The sequence below is a fragment of the Temnothorax nylanderi genome, unplaced genomic scaffold (genome assembly GCF_030848795.1).
Source record: "Temnothorax nylanderi isolate EJ_2023f unplaced genomic scaffold, tnyl_v1.0 TNYL_tig0369_pilon, whole genome shotgun sequence".
In the NCBI taxonomy this organism is placed as follows: domain Eukaryota; kingdom Metazoa; phylum Arthropoda; class Insecta; order Hymenoptera; family Formicidae; genus Temnothorax; species Temnothorax nylanderi.
Window position 1 is genome coordinate 110,809 of NW_027249431.1, and position 23,121 is coordinate 133,929.

At 36.5% G+C, this 23,121-nt stretch overlaps 1 long non-coding RNA gene across 1 annotated transcript; it reads right to left on the bottom strand.

Annotated features, from left to right (window-relative positions):
* Positions 1-208: 208 nt before the first annotated feature.
* LOC139781862 (uncharacterized) lies at positions 209-2,117 on the bottom strand. The gene is made up of 2 exons (XR_011720713.1): positions 1,549-2,117; positions 209-1,096 (listed from the first exon to the last, which is right to left on the bottom strand). It is a non-coding gene; the product is annotated as an uncharacterized lncRNA (long non-coding RNA).
* Between the last annotated feature and the right edge of the window lie 21,004 nt (positions 2,118-23,121).

The following is a 23,121-nucleotide window of genomic DNA, read 5'->3' on the forward strand; positions in this document are numbered from 1 at the left end:
ACCTGCCGTGTTATGATTTTTACGAGGGCAAACGTGTTTTCGGAAGGTGAAAGTGAAATTTTCTGCGCGTGGAAATATTGTAATATCTGCAATAATATTTGCTCTCCAAATCTCGAGGTACGTGATTATAAAGAGTAATGCATGCTGAACACGAATCCAGTGTAGTTTTTTCATTATCGTTAATGTCTAATATTTCGTGAACAATCAAACCTGAAACTTATGTTTGGGGCTTATCCGCTAGTAAGCACCCGGGGCTGGTCCGCTAGTCTCGTCACTGTGGCGCGCCGGGCGCACGACTTCAGCTCACGGCGATTTCAGGTTAGGTTTCCCTCGAGCGTGATTCTGTCTTCCCTTGCACGTGCGTCAGTTTGTGTAAGAGGGAAATGGTACGCACTTATCGTCGCAAAACGGGTGTTTTGGCCGACCGAAAAGATGGCGGACCGTTGTTTTCGAGATCGCTCGCGCTCACGGCACGTCGGCGAGGTACGGCGAGGCACGGCACGGCTCTGAGATCCCGCGATTTCCGCGCGAGAGTTGACATGCCGCGCGCGCGGTAGATCGTCCCGACTCCCGGCCGCGGTAAATTGTCGTTGTTGGTCGTTAAGTCAGTGACAGTCGCGCGTGCGACCGCATCGTCCAGCGTTCGCCGCATCGTCTCGGCGTCATTGTCGCCGCCGTTGTAGTGGTGGTGGTGTCGGTGGTGGTCATCGTCGTCGTCGTCGTCGTCGTCGTCGTCGTGGTGGTCGTGGCCGTTGTCGTCGTGGTGGTCGTGGCCGTCGTCGTCGTGGTGGTCGTGGCCGTCGTCGTCGTGGTGGTCGTGGCCGTCGTCGTCGTCGTCGTCGGCGCGTCGAGGAATCGGCGCGAGGACGCCGTCGAGTCGGTAAAATGGTCGCGCTCCACCGCGAGCTTTTCTAACCCCCCTGTCGCTATTTATCGCTCCCCTGCGAGAAACGCGGCTTGGTTAGGTTGCTCGAGGGTCCGCGCTGATCCTATGGCACCGGAACGCCGTCACGCGTGTTCCCCGTGGTTGCCCGCGTTGACAATGTGACGTGCCGTTGGGGAGTTTACGATTTGGTTAACCTCTGTATTCACGTGCCTAAATTGTTTTATGGAATAGGTAAAACAATTATTTTTTAATAATGTTTCGCATAAAAATTTTAAATAAATTTTTATATTTTTCTCTTAAAAAACAATTATTAAAATGTATCCTATCATTTTTCAGGATTAGATGTACGTATATATATTGAAAATGCAGTGTAACGGATTAACCCCGGGGGGGTAGCGGTTCAACCCCGGCATTTTTGAGATTTCAATTTTTGCACCGTTGTCGTTTTTGCTCTATACCGGTTAAACAAAGCGACGTAGATAAAAATTTCCTTAATAAATTTTGTAGCTAAAGGTTCACTCTTTACAGTGGTATACCACATTTAACTTCAATTATTTATTTTGTTGTTAAAAATCGGCTCCGAAAAAAAACTAACGGTCTAGCCCCGGTCTCCCCTACTGAGTACTGATAATATACCAGGAGATATTCTATAGTATACTCACAATATATAAAAAAATATTCTCTGCAGATCTTCCTGTTCGACACACTTTTTTAAGACCGTGGTTCAAAATCGACTGATGAATTTACCGCCCGTTTACCTTTTTATAGTCTTTTTATAGCCCTCTCTTATGAGGAGGAAAGTGGGAGGACAAGGAAGTCGGCGGGGGACGAGATCGCGGAGAGGATGGAGGAAAAACTACTGATGCGCACGGACGATGACGAAGCGGATCAGGGGGAGGGGCCGGAGGGAAGGCACTGGAAGGGGTAGGGAGGGTAATAGTAGTATTGTATTACGTAATTTGATTACCGCACGTCCACAGTGTAGATTCTGAATTATAGTGTGAGGAGGAAGGGTTGAAACTTCGGTTGAAACGCAATTTACTTAGGTAATAATTAAAAGACATATGTAACGAAAAAAAAAAAATATTTTATTCAAACAGAATAAAATTAGGTAACGTTTTTTGTAATTACTAAAATACACATTTAATAACATTTAATAATTTTTAATAAAATGTATACTTGAATAAAATAACAATTTAAATATAAACTTTATTGCATATAAGTTTTGTTTTTTTCTCGACTTTTTTAACAGTATTATTTCTTTTTATTTCTAAATTAAGGTGCCTTAATCGAATGTATGTTCTTGTTCGAACCGAGCATGCTAATACATTCCTTGGCGCAGAATTATTTATTTTTTTCGACACAAGGTCCGTCACTCTATCGAAAATGAAAGGTTCCCTCGAGAGTCCATTACCATGGAATGCTAAGAATTCAGCATTCATAATTCTTCCTACATTTTCAAAATCTTTTGAAGGTTGAATACAATTTCCTCTTGAAATGCAGGACAGCCAGTCACCCGACGGAATTAACGTATGTGTTGGAACTCCTAAGTGTGATCTGATAAGTATGATCAGATTACACGCTTTGTCGGTTAGACTAGTAGTTAAGCTTCGAGCTAGACAAATAATGACAAAAGACGAAAAATGAACGAAGAAAGAAAGCTTGAGTAATTACCCGGGAAAAAAAGATTATATATAATTATATATAATTATATATAAATATATATGATTACATGTGATTATATATGAAATTTGGTGCTTCATATAAAATTATATATGGGTCCATATATCATTATATATGAGCATATATAATTCCAAGTAAAGTAGGAATCTTGTAGGTCAAAATGGAAATAAAGTATAAATATAAATAAATATAAATATAAGTAAAAGTATAAATAATAAATAAGTAAATATGTATAAATATTATTCTTAGACCAAGGAAGCGCAAGGTGACAATTTATTAAATTTATTTAAAATGGGAACGTATGCATGATGTAAGCCTGATCTACAATGTGTTCTTTGTTTCCTGTTTTTTGCTCTTTTAACCTCTTTTATCTGTCGTCCAAGATAAAAATTGACGAATTTCAGAAGAGACTAGAAAGATGTTAAAAGAGCAAAAAACAGGAAACAAAGAACACATTGTAGATCAGGCTTACATCATGCATACGTTCCCATTTTAAATAAATTTAAATAAATTGTCACCTTGCGCTTCCTTGATCTGATCAGACCATGCAAATAATTAATATTTATTTGAAAAACACAAAAAAAAATTAAATATAATGCCATGAAAAAGAAGTAAAATAATAGTATTATTTCAAGTATATTTATTAGAATGAGTAATATCACATAAAATATATATATTTTGTACACAAAATTGAATTTAAAGGAATACGTACAATATTTTAGAAATTTAGAAAGTATCTCTCAAAATTGCTGTAGTCTTAATATATAGGATGTAGAAGATATTTAAAATGTATAAAATACAGTAGAAAGTAAAATAAAATTATGAAATGTAACAGATAGCGTAATGAGAGGCGTAGAAATTTACAAAAGGATACCGAATTCCTACATTATAATGTAGGAATTCGGTATCCTTTTGTAAATTAGAATTATTATGTAATTTGATGTAAATCATTTCTGAAACCAGTCGTTTAGATACATGTTTACCGAATTCCTACAGGCTAATCTACAATGTGTTCTTTATTGCTTCCTGTTTTCTGCTCTTAATCTCTTTGCGAAATACGCTTTTAGATGATGTAACCGACCGTCTTCACCCGAGACAGAAACAGAGACAGGCCGAAGGCTGCGAGGAACTTTCTAATCCAATTCCGCGCATTATTTGTGACGCTGTATTAGGCAATTGCCGTCTAATACTGGGTCTAGGTCCTTCTCGGACGAGGAATACTAAATCGCCTCTTGTCAATCGTCGCGCGTGGCGACACAATTCGCTATTCACCATTTTGAAAAAGACGAAACTGGACGGTGATGGCAATTCGGAATTTCTAATTACAAAAGCTAGAGAACGAAAAGTTTAAAAAGAAATCTAAGATTTACACAAATATTCTAAAGGACTCGCCATGTGTATCCTTCCCCGAACAGAGCTATTTTTGTTTCCCGTTTGCAAGATATATAATCTGCGCAGGAAATGTTCTAATTTACTTATACAGAGTGAAATCTTCATCTTTCAAGAATATAATAATGGTTTTCCATAAATATTTGAATAGTTAAAACTATTTTTAAGAAACAATGATTAATACAGAAGATATTAATCTGAAATTTTATTTTTTCGTTTGGTTTATCGAATTTGAAACATTTCATGACGCGTCAAATAAAAATTTCAACAAAAAATCAGAAAAATTTATCAAGATTATTCTTACGTCAGGATACATTTATTGACGCGCTATTTTCATCGTTTTAGGAGCAGTGGCACCGATTAATTTCAAGCGATGTCAATTTCATAATCGTTAAGTGGTCTTCAATTCGCGAACGAGCGAGTCTAGAAGTTTTACGGGCGGCGCGGCACGAAGGGGAGAGGACCTGTCCCGGATATTTCGTAATGCAATGTATTGCGTCGCAACGAGACGCTGAATCTTCTCTCGCCGAATCGCCATAATTTAACGCGCTACACTAGCATAACGACGATCACCGACGCGTAATAAACGGCTCTCCGCGAGGAGGTCCGCTGAACAAACGTGCGTCGCGAAGCCGAAGAACTCGAGGGCTGCGGCTTAATTACGTAATTTTTCTGATGCTTGAGCGAAGCTTCTAAGTGAATTGTCAATCATCGCGTCGAGGATCAATCCGGAGTCTGCTTTCCCACGGATGTATCGGAGGAATCTATTATTTCTTTTTTTTTCGCGAGCAATCTTATGTCTTGACTCAAAGACATCTAGTGGTCAAGAATATATAAACCATTTGCAACGTAGTTCTGCAGAAAAGATTTGATTATATCGCAGGAGCATTTCCGGGCAAGGTCATCAAGTTCTATGTATAGAATTTTCATTGCAAATTCCAGGCGCACAGTGGGAAATTCTGTGCTGTTTTTAGACAAAATTCTTGTGACAGCACAATTTTTAAGATATCCCGTTGATTTTTTTTTTTAAATCCTCAGGAAGACTTGTGCATTAATGCAGTACTGCGGAAATATATTTGTCGCACAACGAAAATTGTTAAACATAGAGTGCAATCCAGTAAATATGAAATTCATATGCAAAAAAACGGTAATCCCTTCATAGACACAAGCTTCTAGGGTATAGTTTAACCGAGATGGATATCATTTTAATTATATTTCAAGTCGTTGATAACAAATTCAAGCTTTAAATTTCAAAATTAATTTGTTTAAACAAATTATCTCAAAGTAAGATGTTTTATAAATTTTTATTTCAAAATCTGTGGATAGAATTACATAGAAAAAACATAGTAGGCCTTCAAAGTAATATCTTTTAGATCCAAATTGTTAATAATAATTTACGATTATTTTTTTAACTTAAAGTATAATATCTCCTATATCTTTATTTAAAGGAATTAACGGAAGATCATCAAGCGAAATGAATATAATTTTCATGATTTTTGATAGCTGATTACAAATTTAACCTCAGAATTGCAAAATTAATTTGTTTAAACAAATTTATTTAAACAAATTATCTGAAAATAATATTTTTTATGAATATTTATTTCAAAATCATTCTGCAGATGGAATTACATAGAAAAAATAGAAAAAGCCTTCGTAGTAACACCTTGTAGATCTATTGTTAATAATAAAGGTTGATTATTTTTTTATAATATTTTTTATTTAGTATTACACAATAAATATATATTTGAATAATTTTCTCTGAGTTTTTGTTTAATGATAATAGTAATTTTCTTTTATGATTAACTGTCTTTGGTTATCGTTTTTAATATTAAAAGATATGTACAAGAACGTCGTTTTCAGAAAACGGCTTTCTTTACGGCTTTCTTCACGTTCTCGATACGAAACATTTGTTGGCAGCTGCACCTAAAGAAAGAGACAGTTAACAAGTATTTATCGAAGAATCGAGCACGAAAACAGAGCGGGCCTGGCTCAATCCCGTTTCGCTCTTCCAGTCGTGGCTGAGACAATCGGACACCCTGTATAACCGGCGCACACGCTCACGCCCGTTCACGCACGTGCACACGCACGTGGGGAAAGTGACTTATACGCAAACGGCCCGGCGAGCGGTGCTGTACAATTCACGCATCTACGCGTCTCTTTCGGGATCCTCATTGGACAACCCTATCCATCAAGATCATCCTCCCTCTCGCCCTCCTCTCTCTCTCTCTGTCTCCATTTTCCCGTGAGCCCTCTTTTTATACACCGCGTTCTCGGATGCGATAGAAGGGTTTTTTTTTTATAGCGGCGTGCCCTTGGAACCGACAATGACCGGCTTGCGTTTCCTGCGCTATCTAGCAGCGCGGCACCTGTTACAGGCCGCTGCTCCTTTCAATCCGATCGGCGATCATCGATTTTCTGCCTCTACCTCTTCTGCGGACGTCGATCCCTATTGGGACAGTACCACTTTCCGCTTGCCTACGTTTCCCTTCTTTCCAATTGCTTTATGTCCCTCGCTAGCTTTGTATAGTTCCTTTAATGGCATTTATTTCAGTGTTTCACTATATATTTATTATACATATATGTATATATTTAGTATTAGTCTTCTAATTTATATGATTCTTTTGACAGTGAAAATTATTTGGCTCGTAGACTGTCCGAGATTGTATCGAAATAGCATATCAGCTCTTTTCATCGATTTTACTTATCTCTGCGTACACAAAGAATTTTCTCTCTTTCTCTCTTCTGGAAAATTTATGGTTCGAGGTTTATTCGAAAACTGTACAAATAGGTGAGAAAGGATTTATTAATAATTGCGCATAAAACTGTTACATACACGTCGTAAGTAGATTATGTGAAATTCTGTCATTACGATACAAGTTTTTGATTAGAAATCAGTTACATTGCCATTGCAAATGTCGAGCCTATAAATATTGAAGTCTATACTATAACGGTACGAGCATCACATATTTATTTACTTTGGCAAGCAAATTCATCGGCATCGGACGCCGTAATTAATCGGTCGCACAACTTTGCGTATCTGTAATTAACGGGAACAAAAGCAAACGAAGCAACCAACTCACAGACCGAAATTTGCCGTGACTCCTCGAATGACCGCGTGGCAGCGTTTCTCTCTCTCTCTCTCTCTCTCTCTCTCTCTCTCTCTCTCTCTCTCTCTCTCTCTCTCTCTCTCTCTCTCTCTCTCTCTCTCTCTCTCTCTCTCTCTCTCTCTCTCTCTCTCTCTCTCTCTCTCTCTCTCTCTCTCTCTCTCTCTCTCTCTCTCTCTCTCTTTCTCTCTCTCTCTTTTAAACAGTGGAATCCTCATGTCGAGTACGTTGCTCCGCCTCGCTGAGAAAGTCGTCGAACGAGAGCGCCCGATGCATCGACCACGCGGAGTTGTCGAACGGGCGGAAGCCCGCAAATAGAAACCAGTTTCTCCCCGCGCGATTGCGAGAGGCTCCTCTCTTCTCTCTCGCTTGTCTCCTTATTCCTTCTCTCCTTTCTTTCTCTTTTCTTCCAGGTAGATTCCTCCACCGCGCGGAAGTGTTACAAGGTCGCGTTACGCGCTGAAATCGCACACGTGACCGGGGATGCTCCTTCCGCGAATCTGCATTCCGGAAGGAATGGCGCGAGCTCCCGAGAAATTTCGTGTTTCGTCCAAGCGGTCGTCTTCTCTCTCTCTCTCTCTCTCTCTCTCTCTCTCTCTCTCTCTCTCTCTCTCTCTCTCTCTCTCTCTCTCTCTCTCTCTCTCTCTCTCTCTCTCTCTCTCTCTCTCTCTCTCTCTCTCTCTCTCTCTCTCTCTCTCTGTCTCTCTCTCTCTCTCCCTTCTTTCCCCTCTCTTTCTTTCCTTCGTTTCGCCTCGTCCGCTCGATCCCCTCTACGAAATCGTCATTGGAGTCGTCATCGTCGTGGCGTTGAGAAAAACGCCCGCTGCACGTATCACGCGCGTACGCGCTCATATATACGCGTACGCATACACATACACGCGCGCGCTCCCTCTCGCACGTACAGACCGTGGAAGCGATTTTCTTCGACCAACGTCCGCTTTATCGTGGGCCTTTCCTCCGTTTTTAGACACACGCCCAAGATAAGAGGAATGATGCCGCATATTTTCGGCCATTCTCGAGCAGGCAACTGCATACGCGGTTTACGGCAAACAGAAACGAAAATTCGTGTGAAAGCGGCGGTCGAGGAGGGACGCAATCCAAGAAATTCCACGTCCGAGACTTTTATATCCGACACGCCATATGAATATTCTATGTTACAATCGTGATAGGGTCCTCTTCTCTCATCGCTTCGAAATTCGCTAATATTACGTCTTTTATGTCGTGATGTTTAACGCGATAAATATAATAGAGTTCCATCGTTTGAAAGAGAGAGAAAGGCGTAAAAAATTCTTTAAAATAAATTCTATGCTATCATATCATGTAATAAATTAATATTTAGAGACCGTATAATTGGTATGCGCGCTACATATATTTGCAGACAGGATTTGATAAAACGTATCTCAGTGCTCAAAAATGTTTCCCCGTTTTTTAACTTGCATATTTTAATAATGTAAGAGGCGTCTTCCAGCAGTTGGGCATATTCAAACTCAGAGACAGTTGAAGTGGGTTCAAACTGATATATTTTAACATTGTAAGAGAAAAACAATTTAAGTATTGCTTAAACAGAACGTGACTTTCTTCAAACAATCTATATATCTTCGTTACTTTCTTGTTTACATAACCAACGACGTTATCAACATACGTTAGGTACACAGAAAAAAAAAAATTCTTATTTAGAGAATATCTTTAGTTTTGGCATGTAAAGCGTAAAATGAGATTATACAGCGTTAAATAATGATAAATTACTTGTATCAAAGCATTATATATAATTCAACAAAGAAAAATATATTCTTAGTGTTTAAAAATAATTTTTATGAATGGAAAGCAAAAAATATTGGATAGAGAATAACACTTTTAAATCTATTAGAATATTCATATTATAACGATAAAGACAGATTGATCTTATTTTAAAATTCAATATTCTCTACGTGAACACAAATAATGTTGATTCAACTTTATTAGTTTGCAATGAAGAAGAGGAAATCGAAAGAAGAAGATAACATTATCGTCAAAATAATCATATTGTACTCTTTATGTGACAATTATATATATTTAAATTAAATTATAATATTTTTAAAATACAAGAATATAAAATCCTTTTAAGGAAATTATATATTCTTGCTTATATATGAAACAATGATTGTGTTGATTTGAATATATTTATCTTGATTAAAGATCAATTTTTTTTCTGCGTAGTTCTTTAAGTTAAATCTAAATGTCTTACAATAACGTCATGGGCTTTGCCCACTTTCGATGTACTCCGGATTTAACGGATCGGAGATCCGTTAATTAAGACCCGTCCGGGAGAGAGGCTCGCCGCCTCCCCCCGCGCATTTCCGCGTTTCATTCGCCCTTCCTTTCTTCCAGAACTTTGCGATTTTCTCACGATACTCGAGTGGAAGCGTCATGCCATCAACCCCCGCACGCACGCGTGTATGCGTGCTGCGGGGTCGACCCGCGTGTTGCTACCCGCGAGGGCTACGCGCCGAAATTACACACGCATACACGTACGTACACCCGCACGCACGCGGCAGCGAACGGTGGGCTCTGGCTCGTCGTGAAGTTCGGTCGTGGTCGCAATTTTCGTGAACGCACACACACGGCTAGGCGTACTTCCCTCGTTTTTTTTCCACGATCCTCCCCTCGTTTCTTGGGGCGCGCGCGCGCGCTCACGCACGCATGTGGATGCGTTATATCGCTGGGTACCGTAGGGCCCTTCGTGCGGGAAGTTGACGTTTCTTAACGGTTCTTTACGGTTATGAAACTATGAATACGTTCAAAAAACGTATATGAAACTAATATGTGCTACCTGGGATTCTAATATATTCATTCTAAACATAGATACGCAGATTTATATAATACTGGACACCACAGACGCGCGCTTGGCGCGCGCTATTTATAATAGCTTTAACACTATGCTATTACTATTGCATTATTAACTCCTTGATACACACAACTGTTAAAATATACGATGACAGCTGCAAATAAAGTAAGCGCAGCGAGAGAATCAATCGGCACCGCGGAAAAGTGGCAACAATAAACTTCGATAGATTCGAGTATCGACTTTACATCTTTTTTTTAGATATGGACTAGCACGCAGCTCGCGCTAACGCGCGCGCTTTCACGTCCAAACTTTTTCCGTTCCATTCACCTTAAAACACTCGTCCCACATCACCATTTCTCTCCGTTAAAATGTATTCCCTTTCTCATCCACTGTGCCAATGTCCATTCGCCACCACTTGTTTCTTTTTTTCTCTCCGCTCACTTCAACATCTGTCTCTCCCATATTTTGTTTTCTTCTTTCTTTTTACTTCTCGCATAAGACTTATCACACTTCGCTTCCTCGGCTCTTATTTTTCTTTTTTTTTCTTACACTTCACATTTGTTATCCCCTCTGCTTTTACTTCTCCCATTCTTCCTTTTTCTTCACTAATTATCTCTTCTTCCATTTTTTCAATATTTCCACCACTACCTCTAATTTTCTTTATTTTTTTATTTTATTTATTGAAAGATAATCTATCACATACTCGTTCTTTGTTATTAATTTTCTTATTTTTTTTCTTTATTTATCGAAAGATAATCTATTACATATTCGTCTTTCTTTCCCATATTTCTTTTTTCCACCTTACTCTTCACATTCTTTATCCCACTCAGGGAGTAAGATATAAGGAGACCGATCTCCATACTTGGCTACCCGCAAAAATCTGGCCTGATTTTGGGCGAAAGTTGAGTGTTAAATGTTACCACTCGCAGCGCTTATGTGCCATCATCGGTGGGTCACATGACGATCCGTTTCAATGTTCAAGTGTCAACTTGGCGACGACAGTACGTACCGACACGTCCCGGTAAAAATTTTTTTATATAAAAACATATCTAAAAATATATATATAATCATATAATATTATATAAAATATTATATAAAATATGTCCATATATGTTTTTTTCCTCTTGTATAATCTCTAGCTGTTTGTATGTACAAGAAAAATAATAAGAAAAAGAATTAGAAAATAATTAAAAGGATAATTTTTGCATTGTCCATTTGTTGCCTATATACATATAATAATATATAAATGTAATAATGTATATAAAATATGATTATATATGATTATATATGAGCAAATTTTTCACATTTGCACAGACTTCATTTTTTTTACAAAAAAATGCAAAAATTATCCTTTTAATTATTTTCTAATTCTTTTTCTTATTATTTGTCTTGTACATACAAACAGAGATTATACAAAAGAAAAAAAAACATAGTATGGACATATTTTATATAATATATTATATAATATTATATGATTATATACATTTAGATATGTTTTTATATAAAAATTTTTTTAGTGCGTCGAAACGTTTACGTCTCATTCCTCGTTCTCTGCCATCAGCCATAAGAAGACCGATCTCCAGATTTACGTCCCTAGTAGCACAGTGACGTTAAATGACGTTTTAATGACGTTTCTAGACGTCTCTAGACGTCTCTAGACGTCATTAAAACGTCATTTAACGTCACTGTGCTACTAGGGGTAATGTTCGTATAATTTATTGAAAGCGAAAAGTGTTGAATTTTGAAATGTCTTGTTTTGTTGCGGGGGATAAATATTTATTGTATGTAGAGAGTACAAAATATAGAACTATCAGAGAATTATTATATGATTATTATTATACCACAGCACAGTATTTCGTAGTTTCGATTAATGATGTTTATTTACAAATCTATTTTTGTTCTATTAAACATGGCCATAATAATTTATTAAAATTCGTAATTATAACTCACTTTCTCAATTATAACTCACTTTTTAACTCAGTTTTCTTATACTTCAATGTAGTAAAATTCCAACCTTACGCATCGCGTAATTTTGTTCAGCCGCCTGTCACCAGCAGCGAGGGTATATACCGTTTTTGGAACACCAGCGCCACCAACTTTCGCCCAAAAATTGACCCACTTTCATAGTACGGAGATCGGTCTCCTTATATCTTACTCCCTGATCCCACTATACCTCCTTTGCTTTTCCTTCTCCCGCTCTCCCTTTTTCTTCACTATCTCTTCTTCCATTCTTTATTTAATCTTTTCTACCGCCATCCTTTTTTTTATTTTTACTATCTCTAATATTTTGTTTTTATTTATATTTATCTATTTATTTATTTATTTACTTATTCTTTTTTATTTCTTTGTTTTTCTTTATTTCTTTATTTATCGAACTCGCCGACATCTTAATGAACCAACCACTCTCGCGCGGAAAAGTGATAGTAATAGTACATATCGACAGCGCGATACATCGATACGTGTTGCGAAATTAATATATTTCAAAAGTGTACTCTGACGAAACGTGAAGCTTTTATAATATATATGTATATAAATGAGTTCATGATCGCCACTGGTGGACCTTATCATTATTAAAGCTACAACTCATCTATCGTAACGCTTTGATCGTGGTCGTAAGCAATGAAGCCGTCGTATATAAACCGTATATCTATGTATAATATATCTATTAACACATTTTTTTTCACACGTCGAGAAAGCTGACAAGTTACGTAAAGAGTTCAAGCTGAATCAACTCATACGATGAGCTTACGATAGCGATTACGATGAGCGTTACGATCGCTTACGGTGAACATTACGATAGATGTAGTTGTAGCTTAAGACTTAATTGCTACACATTACTTTTCCAGTACAGTGGAACAACTAATACAACAATGATCATATCTAGTACAATATTTTATATATACAATATAATAAAAAAAATGGTACAAATTAGAAATTAGCATATTGCTTAATCAACATTTAAAGACACACACAAAGTTCCTCTTATTGTATTTTATTTAATGCAATTACTATTTATTATTTTAGATTCCTCATAAAGGAAGCTTATGTGTGTGCGTCTTTAAATGTTGATTAAGCAATGTGCTAATTTCTAATTTCCTCTCTTTGAAATGATGAGGAAGCAACGTGCAAATTTCTAATTTGCACCATTTTTTTTAATTAAAAATTTATCTGTCGGAAAATAGAAAAGAACGTTCTTTAAACATTTACTAATGAAAGATTATCGTATAGTATCAATACACTGTAATTTTCTAATTATATTTAATTTAGTCTTTTCTAACCCTATTTCAAATATAATTTATTAAGAGAGATTTGGTTTATTACTTCATGAGATACAGATTTTTAAATATCAGAGAATGCGTACAAACATAAAAACTTTACAAAATTAGATCTAATCAACCAAATCTTAATGAGTTATATATGAAATAGGGGTAGAAAAGACTGAAAATTTTAATGGAATTTGAAACAGACCAATATCTCAAAATTTGCGGAAGTTACAGCGAAAATAAACATTTCTCAAAAAATTCAAAAAAAATTTTTAAATACATGATATTCTATTATTAAAAAAAAATTTATCTCAATATTTTAAAATTTGCGGAAGTTACAGCAACCATCGTTTAAACCTATCGTTTAAAAAAAATTCATCATATCATATTATTATGCTGATGAGGACCTAATTTACTTATATAATTAAAGACGTAAAAACCCATACTTCATACATTTATTGATTTTTATATATAAAATCTGCTAAAAACGAATCATTCAAAAGCAATTATTAAAAATAAAATTTACCCAAATTTCTTTTACTAATTGTACAGTTTAAATAATAGTGAATATATTATTGATAATATTAGATCATTTTACATGTTTGTAACGTCCTAAAACTATTTAATTAAATAAACTATTTAATTAAATTTTTCTTTTTTTTTTATTTTTCTCATAATGCAGTTTTATATTTAAATATAAAATTGAGATGCAACGTAAACTGGCATTCTTATTGATAAAACAGATTATAAGGTAGTAAAAATCAAATCGAATAGAATAAAAAACACAGCATAAGAAGATCTTGCTGCGAAATTATGAGATAAATTTACTGGCATGCTGTCGGCATACTGCCAACATTTTGCTATGTGGGGTAAAGCTATTGTCAAGAAACACACAGTAACAGACTACGAAGGTAGAAAATGAAAGGTTTCGAGTTTAAATCCTGATCGGCTCTGTTAATTTTTCCGTTTACCCCTCTCGCTATCCAAAATTTCCTTCCGTATCTTTCCTCCACCCTCACTACACTCCTTGTTTTCTCGTATATTTCCATGATCCTCTTTCCCAACCTCTCACTTACCTATGGTTTTTTCAGACATCTTCCCAAAACCCTCCTGTCCACTGAATCAAATGCTGCCCTTAGATCGACAAAAGCAGCCACTACCTACTTTTTCCTCTTTAATCGCTTCCCTATCGCATAATTCAGTGTGTAAAGGTTGTCCACCACTCCTCTCCTCTTCCTAAACCCTGCTTGGCTTTCTGGAATCATCCCCTTCTCCACCATCTATTCCCTCAACCTATTTGCTAATATCGACGCGTAGACTTTGTACGCCGTCGGCATCAGCGTAATTCCTCTATGCTCACTCACCTCTTTTGCCCCTTCTTTTCGCTATCGGAACGACTACTCCGTCCTTCCACGCCTCTGGAAAACCCTCTCCTTTCCATACTCTCCTGCATACTTCCCATAACGCCTTTCTTAAACCACTTCCCCCATAACTCCACACTTCATTTCCTATCTCGTCCTCTCCCGCCGCTTTACCTTTTTTCAGCCCTTTCAGCACTCTCTCTACTTTCTCCCATCCTATCTCCTTCTCTTTCTCCACTTCCCCCTCCGCCCCTTACTCTCCCTCCTCTCCTTCTCCAAGCCTTCGCTTGTATTCCGTTCCGTCTAACATCACCCTAAAGTATTTATCCCACTCCTTTATTGTTATCTCCTTATTAATTTCTACCCTTCTTCTCCTTTCCTTGTTTATTACTTCCCACACCTGCTTCTCTGTTCTCGCCTCTCTTGCCTCTTTCAGCAGATTTCCCTTTTTTCTTCCTTTTTCCTCACACATTTCCTTATACTCCTTCTTTCTTCTCTTATGATCTTCTTTGTGTTTTCTTCCTCTTTTCCAGTCTCTTAATAACTTTTCTACCTCCTCCCTCTTCTTCCTACAGTCCCCATCCCACCATACTCCCTTTCCTTCTGCCCCTCTTTTTACTCTTCTCACCCTTACTTCCATCTTAATTCTTTTTGTCAACTTTTCGACCTCTTTATCTATTGCCCCCCTACCTATTTCTACCTCCTCCGTCCTTCTTCTAAACTCCTCTCTTGCCTCTTTCGACCAGTCCGTCTTTTAAACCCACCTCTCTCCTTCCGCTATTGTCCCTCTCCTCTCACCAACCCCCCCCCCCCCTTTGTCCACCCGTACTGCTACTGATTGGTGATCCGAATCTACCTCACACCCCATCTCCAATCTTGTCAATCTTTCCCAAGCTTTTCTATCTCCTATTGCGTAATTGATCACTGTTTCCCCCCTTCCTCCTGTAAAAGTCACCTCCCCCTCCTCATCTCCCTCCTTTGCTCCGTTCATAATTTCCCATCCTTCCTCTTCCATCCATCTAATCAGCCCTTCCCCCTACCTATTTATCATTTTATCTTTTGATTTTCTTTCAACAACTCCCTCTTCTCCATCCTCCAGCGCTCCTTTCTCCCCTGTTCTTGCATTGAAATCGCCCCCCAATATCCATCTCTCCTCTCTCCCTTCCCCCTCTTTTACCGATTTTATCTTACCCATCATCTTATCCAAGTTGCCGCTTACGTAAACTGTTGCCAATCTCCATTTCTCCTTCTTCCATCTTACTTCTCTAATCATTGAACTCTCCTTCTCCACCCATTCTTCTTCCTCTTCTAACCCTTTTCTGACTCCCATCATTATTCCACCTATTGCTCTTCCTTTTCTTCCAACTCTTTCTTTCCTTGCACCCTGTATACTCCAGTTGAACTCCTTTGGCACCCTATTCTTCATTTTCTCCCATTCTTCCTGTTCCAGCCACGTCTCCACCAACCTCACGACATCCCACTCTTTTATCCTTTCCCAAAACCCTTCTTGTTTTTCCTTCACTCCCGCTACATTCCAAAAGCCTATCTTTAGGCTTCCTTCCTGTTCTTTCCCCTCCTCCTCCTTTCTCCTGCATTCCTTTCTTCCCCCTTTCCCCATTCTCCCCTACTTTACCTCTTTTTTACTTCTTTTTCCTTATCCCAACTCCACCACTTCCCCTCTATCCAAATCTTTCCGTACTTCCCGGGAAAAAATGGAGGAGATCTGACCATGTCTGATTTGATAAAATGAGATACAACGAGATCTGAAATTCAAGTAAAGTCAGATCTGATTGGATACAATTTTATCTCGCCAGATCTGCATGGCCATATCTGATCACATGCAGCCAGATATGCTGAACTATAATCCGATCTCACCAGATCTGACCATTGCTGCCGTTCGATATTGAATCGCAGATCCAATCGGATCTCTTCCGATCTAATCGGACATTATCGGATTGCTTCAGATCTCCTGAAGTACGAGCAGACATTATGCCTCAGATCTTGTCGGATCTGAGCAGACCTAGCCAGACATATCTTGATCTCACCAGATAAGACCAATCTTGGCTTACAAAGTTGTGTTGCTGATCCAATCAGATCTCTTCCGATCTTGCTAGATCTGAGCAGACCTAGTCAGACATATCTTGATCTCACCAGATAAGACCAATCTTGGCTTACAAAGTTGTGTTGCTGATTCAATCAGATCTCTTCCGATCTTGCCGGATCTGAGCAGACCTAGTCAGACATATCTTGATCTCACCAGATAAGTCCAATCTTGGCTTACAAAGTTGTGTTGCTGATCCAATCAGATCTCTTCCGATCTTGCCGGATCTGAGCAGATCTCGCCAGTATAGAACTTATAAAAATTTCGTTCTCAAATCGTCCATTATTAATTTTTACACCCAATGTTGGACATTATATCAAATATAATATTAACTCTGTAAAGGGGAAGGTTAAATGATTTTTGGTCAAAAAATCAATTAATTTTTATATTAAAAACAGTTTTCTCAATTTTGAAACATTAACATATATAATAAATATAGTCTCTGCCAATTTGATAATAATTGTTAATTTCGACACCATATTTAGAATTTATCATAAATATTCCATTAAAAAAGTACCGTGCAAAATTAATTAATAATAGATAAATATAAAAGATTAATGTGTATATGTATATATAAAACATAAATCTTTTAAATTATTTTGCAAACATACCTTATAATTTAAACTGATAAAATAATATAATCACATATAAACTTATACAGTCATATAAGATTATATATGATCAGATCATAATGTTGCATCTCAAAGTATCCGATAGATGGCATCCGACGGAATCTGATTCTCGTATTTAAAAATTGATGAACAGTGGTATAAGAACGGTATCAGACACAGCAGTGTCGTGCTAAGTTGCGCCAAGTTATGTAAATCGTGGAACGGCACAACTTTTGTATCGTGGAGTCCACTTTTATAATAAAGTGGCACATTTAAAAAATAACATTTGAAAACAACAATTTTCTGCAGTGGATGGACACCGGATCGGATCAGATCTACTCATGTCTGATTGGATCTGAGCAGATATAATAGATTATTCTCGTTACATATCTGACTCTATCCGCTAGGATCGGATCAGATCTACTCATGTCTGATTGGATCTGATCAGATAGGGCCAATATTTTGATCAAACCAGATCTGAGTGGATTGGATCTGATGAGATCTGCTCAAGTCTGTTCAGATCTCTTCCATTTTTTCCCGGGTTTACCCAAGCTCTCCTCCTATTCCTTCTCTCCTTCTCAGCTATCCTCTACAGGCTCCATTACATTTTTCTTTCCTTCAAGGTCATGTCATCCTCTATTCTTTCCATCCTTCCTTTCAACACATCCTTCCTCTGCATTACCTCTCTTTTTCTTTCTCTATCTTTTAACCTAATTAAAACCATTTTCTTCTCTTTCTTCGTCTTACTTCCTATCTCTTTTACCTCCTCTATTTCTCCCTCCACCCCCATCTCTAGCCATATCTTCTCTACCGCTTCTTTTAGCATTACCTCTTCCACCTCCACCCCTTTTATTACTACATTGTTTCTCCTTCTGTCTCTCTCTTCTAACTCTCCCCACCTTTCTAGCTCTCTTACTTTCACTTACATTGCTTTATCTCTTTTTTCTATCTCTTACTTTCCTTCCTCTTTCACTTCTCCCTGCCCTTCCTTCCTTCCATCTTTTTCCTTCTCTATACTCTCCAGTCTTTCTTTCAACTCTTCTATCTCCTTCTTCAATTCCTCCCTTTCCTTCTGCCATTTCACCTTTCTTTCCTCCACATCCGCCCTCATCTTCTTAATCTCATTTTTTATCATTTCTTTCTCTTTCTTGCTTTCTACCTTCTACCCTCTCTTTCTGTTCTTTCTTTAATTTCCGTTTTTCCTCCATCATTTTACTCATTATCCTTATCATCTGTTCTTTCCCCTCTGGCGATCTCACCGTTTTCCTACTCCTTTTAAACGCCTTTTCCTTTTCTCCTCTTCCCCCTTCCTCTCCTTTTCTTTTAAAATAATCATCCATATCCGCTTTATCCTTTCCCTCAATTTCCTTTTTCATCCCCTCTACTCTCCTTTTTATCCCCTGCCTTCCTCTCACCTTCTTTATTCTATCGTCTCCTTTTCTCGCTATCTCGCTTCAAATCTACCGCCGCCCTACTCCTTCCTCTTCTCTCTCCGAGATGTCACTACCTGTTCTCTCAGCCTTTCTTACTCTTCACCCGCGATGTCACCACCTCTCAACCGCCTGCCAAACTTCACTTTTTCTCTAAGGTGTCCCTAACCTCTTTCTGACCACACACCGTTACTACCTAACATCTCCTCTTCTACCCTTCCTTGCTTCTCGCCACCACTTCCACCGCCTTCGCCACCTCTCCCTTCCCTCCACCACTACTCTCCTCTCTGCTACTACTCCTAATCTCACTCTATGCTTTATTTTTCGCTCTCTATCGCGCTTGCTAACCACCCGCTTCCACCGCCTCCTACACCAAAAGTTCCTCTCCCTCTCTTATTAATTAATCACATATTATTTTATTTTTCAGACTCCCTTGTACTTTTTCAATCTTTTTCATTCTTACTCATTCTCTCTCATTTTATCTCATTTTGTTTTATTTAATTTGTTTGATTCACTCTCAATTACGTTCTTTTCATCACTATCTTTATGTAGTCTCCTTCCACTGTCTTTGTATAGTTTCCTTCTTTCTCATCTATTCTGCATCATTTTTCTAATTTTATTGCATTTTACTGCTTTACCTTCTCTCATTCTTTTTTATTCTTATTTGTTCTCACTCATAATGCTTCATTTTCGCTCATTGTCTTCTCTTTATTTCTCCCATTCTTTTTTATCTTCTCTGATTCTCTCTGATTTTTGTTCATGTCCTATTATTCAATTTTATTCTCATCTATTCTCTTAAATTCATATCCTGTCGTCCTAATTCTGTCTCTTTTCGCATTTTGCAGCCATTTTTTCTTATTCTCACTAATTCTCTCTCTCTCTCTCTCTCTCTCTCTCTCTCTCTCTCTCTCTCTCTCTCTCTCTCTCTCTCTCTCTCTCTCTCTCTCTCTCTCTCTCTCTCTCTCTCTCTCTCTCTCTCTCTCTCTCTCTCTCTCTCTCTCTCTCTCTCTCTCTCTCTCTCTCTCTCTCTCTCTCTCTCTCTCTCTCTCTCTCTCTCTCTCTTTCTCTCTCTCCCTCTCTCCCTTCTCTCTCCCTCTCCCCCTCTACCCCTCTCTATCCCTCCCTCCCTTCCTTCCTCCCTCTCTCTCTTTCTATCCCCCCTTCTCCTCTCTCTCTCTCTCTCTCTCTCTCTCTCTCTCTCTCTCTCTCTCTCTCTCTCTCTCTCTCTTTCCCCCTCTTCCTCTTCCTCTCTCTCCTTTTTTCTGCCTCTTGGCTCTCCTCTTTCCTTTTTTTTATTTTTTCTTCCTTCTATTTTTTTTAACTTTATGATATCTTAATCATAAAGAATAAAAGAATCATATATTACATAAAACACGCTGTAGCTATCTTCATCGTTGATGTGATCATGATTTATAGCATCAGTTATATCTATTATTGTTTAAAAATTTAAAGAAAAAAAAATTTGCTTTTTCTTGTCACGCAATGACTCAACGTAAATTTTTTTTTTAAATAGGACGGAATTTAAAAAAAGCTCTAAAAAGAATAAAAAATGAAAAAAATTAACAAATAAAGAAGCTTTCAAAAGTATGAAATAATACTTTTAAGAATTTCTTTCAATTTTTTGAAGTCGGCGCCAAATTAATGATAATTTTAATAGCGTTTTTCATTGGCAGAATTAGTGCGCACTTACAAGTACGCTCCAGTTCTGCCAAAGAAAAACGCTATAAGTATTCTTTTCAATTTTTTGAAGTCGACGCCAAATTGATTTAGTAATTATTAATTTGGCGCCGACTTCAAAAATTGAAAAGAAATACTTAAAAATATTATTAATTTGGCGCCGACTTTAAAACATTGAAAGAAATTCTTAAAAGTATTATTTCATACCTTTTAAATCTTCTTTATTTTTTAATTTTTTTCATTTTTTTAGAGCTTTTTTGAAACCGGTTTTATTTAAAAAAATTTTTTTTTACATCATACTTCTTTAGTGCGTTATTCAGTTGATACGAATCAAAAATAATAATTTATTATTTGCTTGTAATTATTAAGTATGCATATTTCCATACTGCTCCGTACCCTGATGTTCTAACGCGATATTTTATGTACTACAACTTTCCGGAGCAAGGATTGCTCTACAGTGAAAACCGCATCCGTCCAGTAGTTTCAGAAAAAATCGTGGACATACCCACATACATCATACTCGCCGAATTGAGAACCTCCTTTTTGAAGTCGGTTAAAAATAAATTATATTTAATTTTTTATTATGAAATTAAATTTTACACATGACTGTTATGTCACATAAAAATTGATATATAAATATATTTTAAAAAATAGAAGAAACAATTAAAATTTTAAAAATTGCTCAAAATCTTTAAAAAAGATAGAACCGATTTCAAAAAACTGTAAAAAATAAGAAAAAATTTAAAAAGTAAAGAGAGCTTTACATTTTTTCTTACTTTTTAGAGCTTTTTTGAAGTCGGTTCTATTAAAATTTTTTTTTATTTTATACTTTTTTAGTGCTTTATTCATTTAATATGATTAAAAAATAATATATAATCTATAATATAATTCATAATATATAATACATTTGCTGTTATAAACATTTTCAACACTTGCATGCATTGCATTTTTATATATTATTTACATAAAAATACGATGCATGCAAGTGAAATGTTTATAACAGCAAGTGCATTCATTTCTGTGCAAAACACGTATTATATGATGTTCATCCTTTACAGAGAAATCAACTAATCTGTAGTATATTGAAATTAATGAGCGGTAGTGTATATAAAGAAGTTAACTAATATATAAATTTAAATATATTTGCAATATGATAAATATTTTTATAATATATTATACCTTTCTCTTTATTGTTTCTTCTCTTCTCCTTCTTTCTTCTTTTTCTATCTCTATATCTTTCTCTCGTCTTAAAATACTTTTTACTTTTTTATAAACAGTTTAAGGTATCGATACAATAAATATAAATAATACTATAAAAGCTACATTTGGATGAAACGGTAATAATTTACACATCCTACCTCTATAATTATGTTAAAATCATAATAGCGTAATAAATGAAAACGACTCATAGGAATAAATGTGATAGTATTTATGAAATAAAATTAAGTATGAAATATACATTTAAGAAATATTACTTTAATGATTATATTATCTTACGCGTTATTAACATTCCATACAGGCGAAGCAAATAGATGCTATGATATACAAGATACCTTTAAACAATTGTTTCATTTTCTAACATTTTTCAGATATACTGTAGTATAATCGTATAATCGTCATATTTTTTTACACAGGAATACTAACGCAAAATTATTCGGACATTGTCACTACTAAAATTAAAAAATCAGATGAAGGGTTAGGTAATGTACACATTTTTAATTCACATATCTCTCATTTATTACCCATCATCATTTCATAATGATACATTTGCAACGAAATAGATACGCCAGTACCCAAAACGTATATCTGTAATCTAAACACAAGTTTTTATATTCTGGAAACAATACAAGTGTCTTAAAATACTTTTTACTTGTTTATAAGCAGCATAAAATATCGATACTATCCGAATAATATAAAAGCTACATTTGGATGGAACGATAACAATTTAGACACCCTACCTCTATAATTATGTTAAAATCATCAGATATACTGTAATATAATCGTCATATTTTTTTTACACAGAAATACTAACGCAAATTATTCGGACATTGTCACTAAAAAATTAGATGAAGATAGTTTGTAATCATACAAAGATACTGTTTAGTTAATGTACACATCTTTTTAATTCACATATCCCTCATTTACTACCGATCATCATTTTATAATGATGCATTTGCAACGAAATAGATACGTCAGCAACATTCGAAACCATCGACTGGAAAAAGCATTCCTCTTGGTCTATTCGTTGTGACGGATAAAATCGTATAATTTCAGCACTGAGCAGTGGATTCACTTCAATTGATGCGATTTTAAGACAGAGCTCAATTCAAAGAATCCTCGTTGTTACTAAATATACTTACAAGGCCTGTGAATAGAGCTAATTTCCCTGCCATGCGCATATCTTTCTTTTTCGTGGCTATATCCTGATTAGGCATCATCCTGTCCGCAATATGCTTATAGACTTTTCCATTCATCAGCATTAACTTAAAAAATAAAAAAGCCGTCGTACCATCTGACATCGTTATATATAATTGTCTTAGTACTTGCAACTCGCATCAATTCTACTGTATTTAATGCTAATATAGGTCACGATTTAGATTTTTCTGTGCTTTGCACACTCACTACGCTATACAAAAATTTACTTTAAATGCTGTAATCTTTTCAACGTGTTAAGATTCTTAAATATGCAAGATACAACTCACGTTGCTTGACCGTGTTCTTTAACATGGCTTAAAAACATAGTTGCAACTTCTTTGTCAAAAGAACGTACACGATTCCAACACAATATCTTG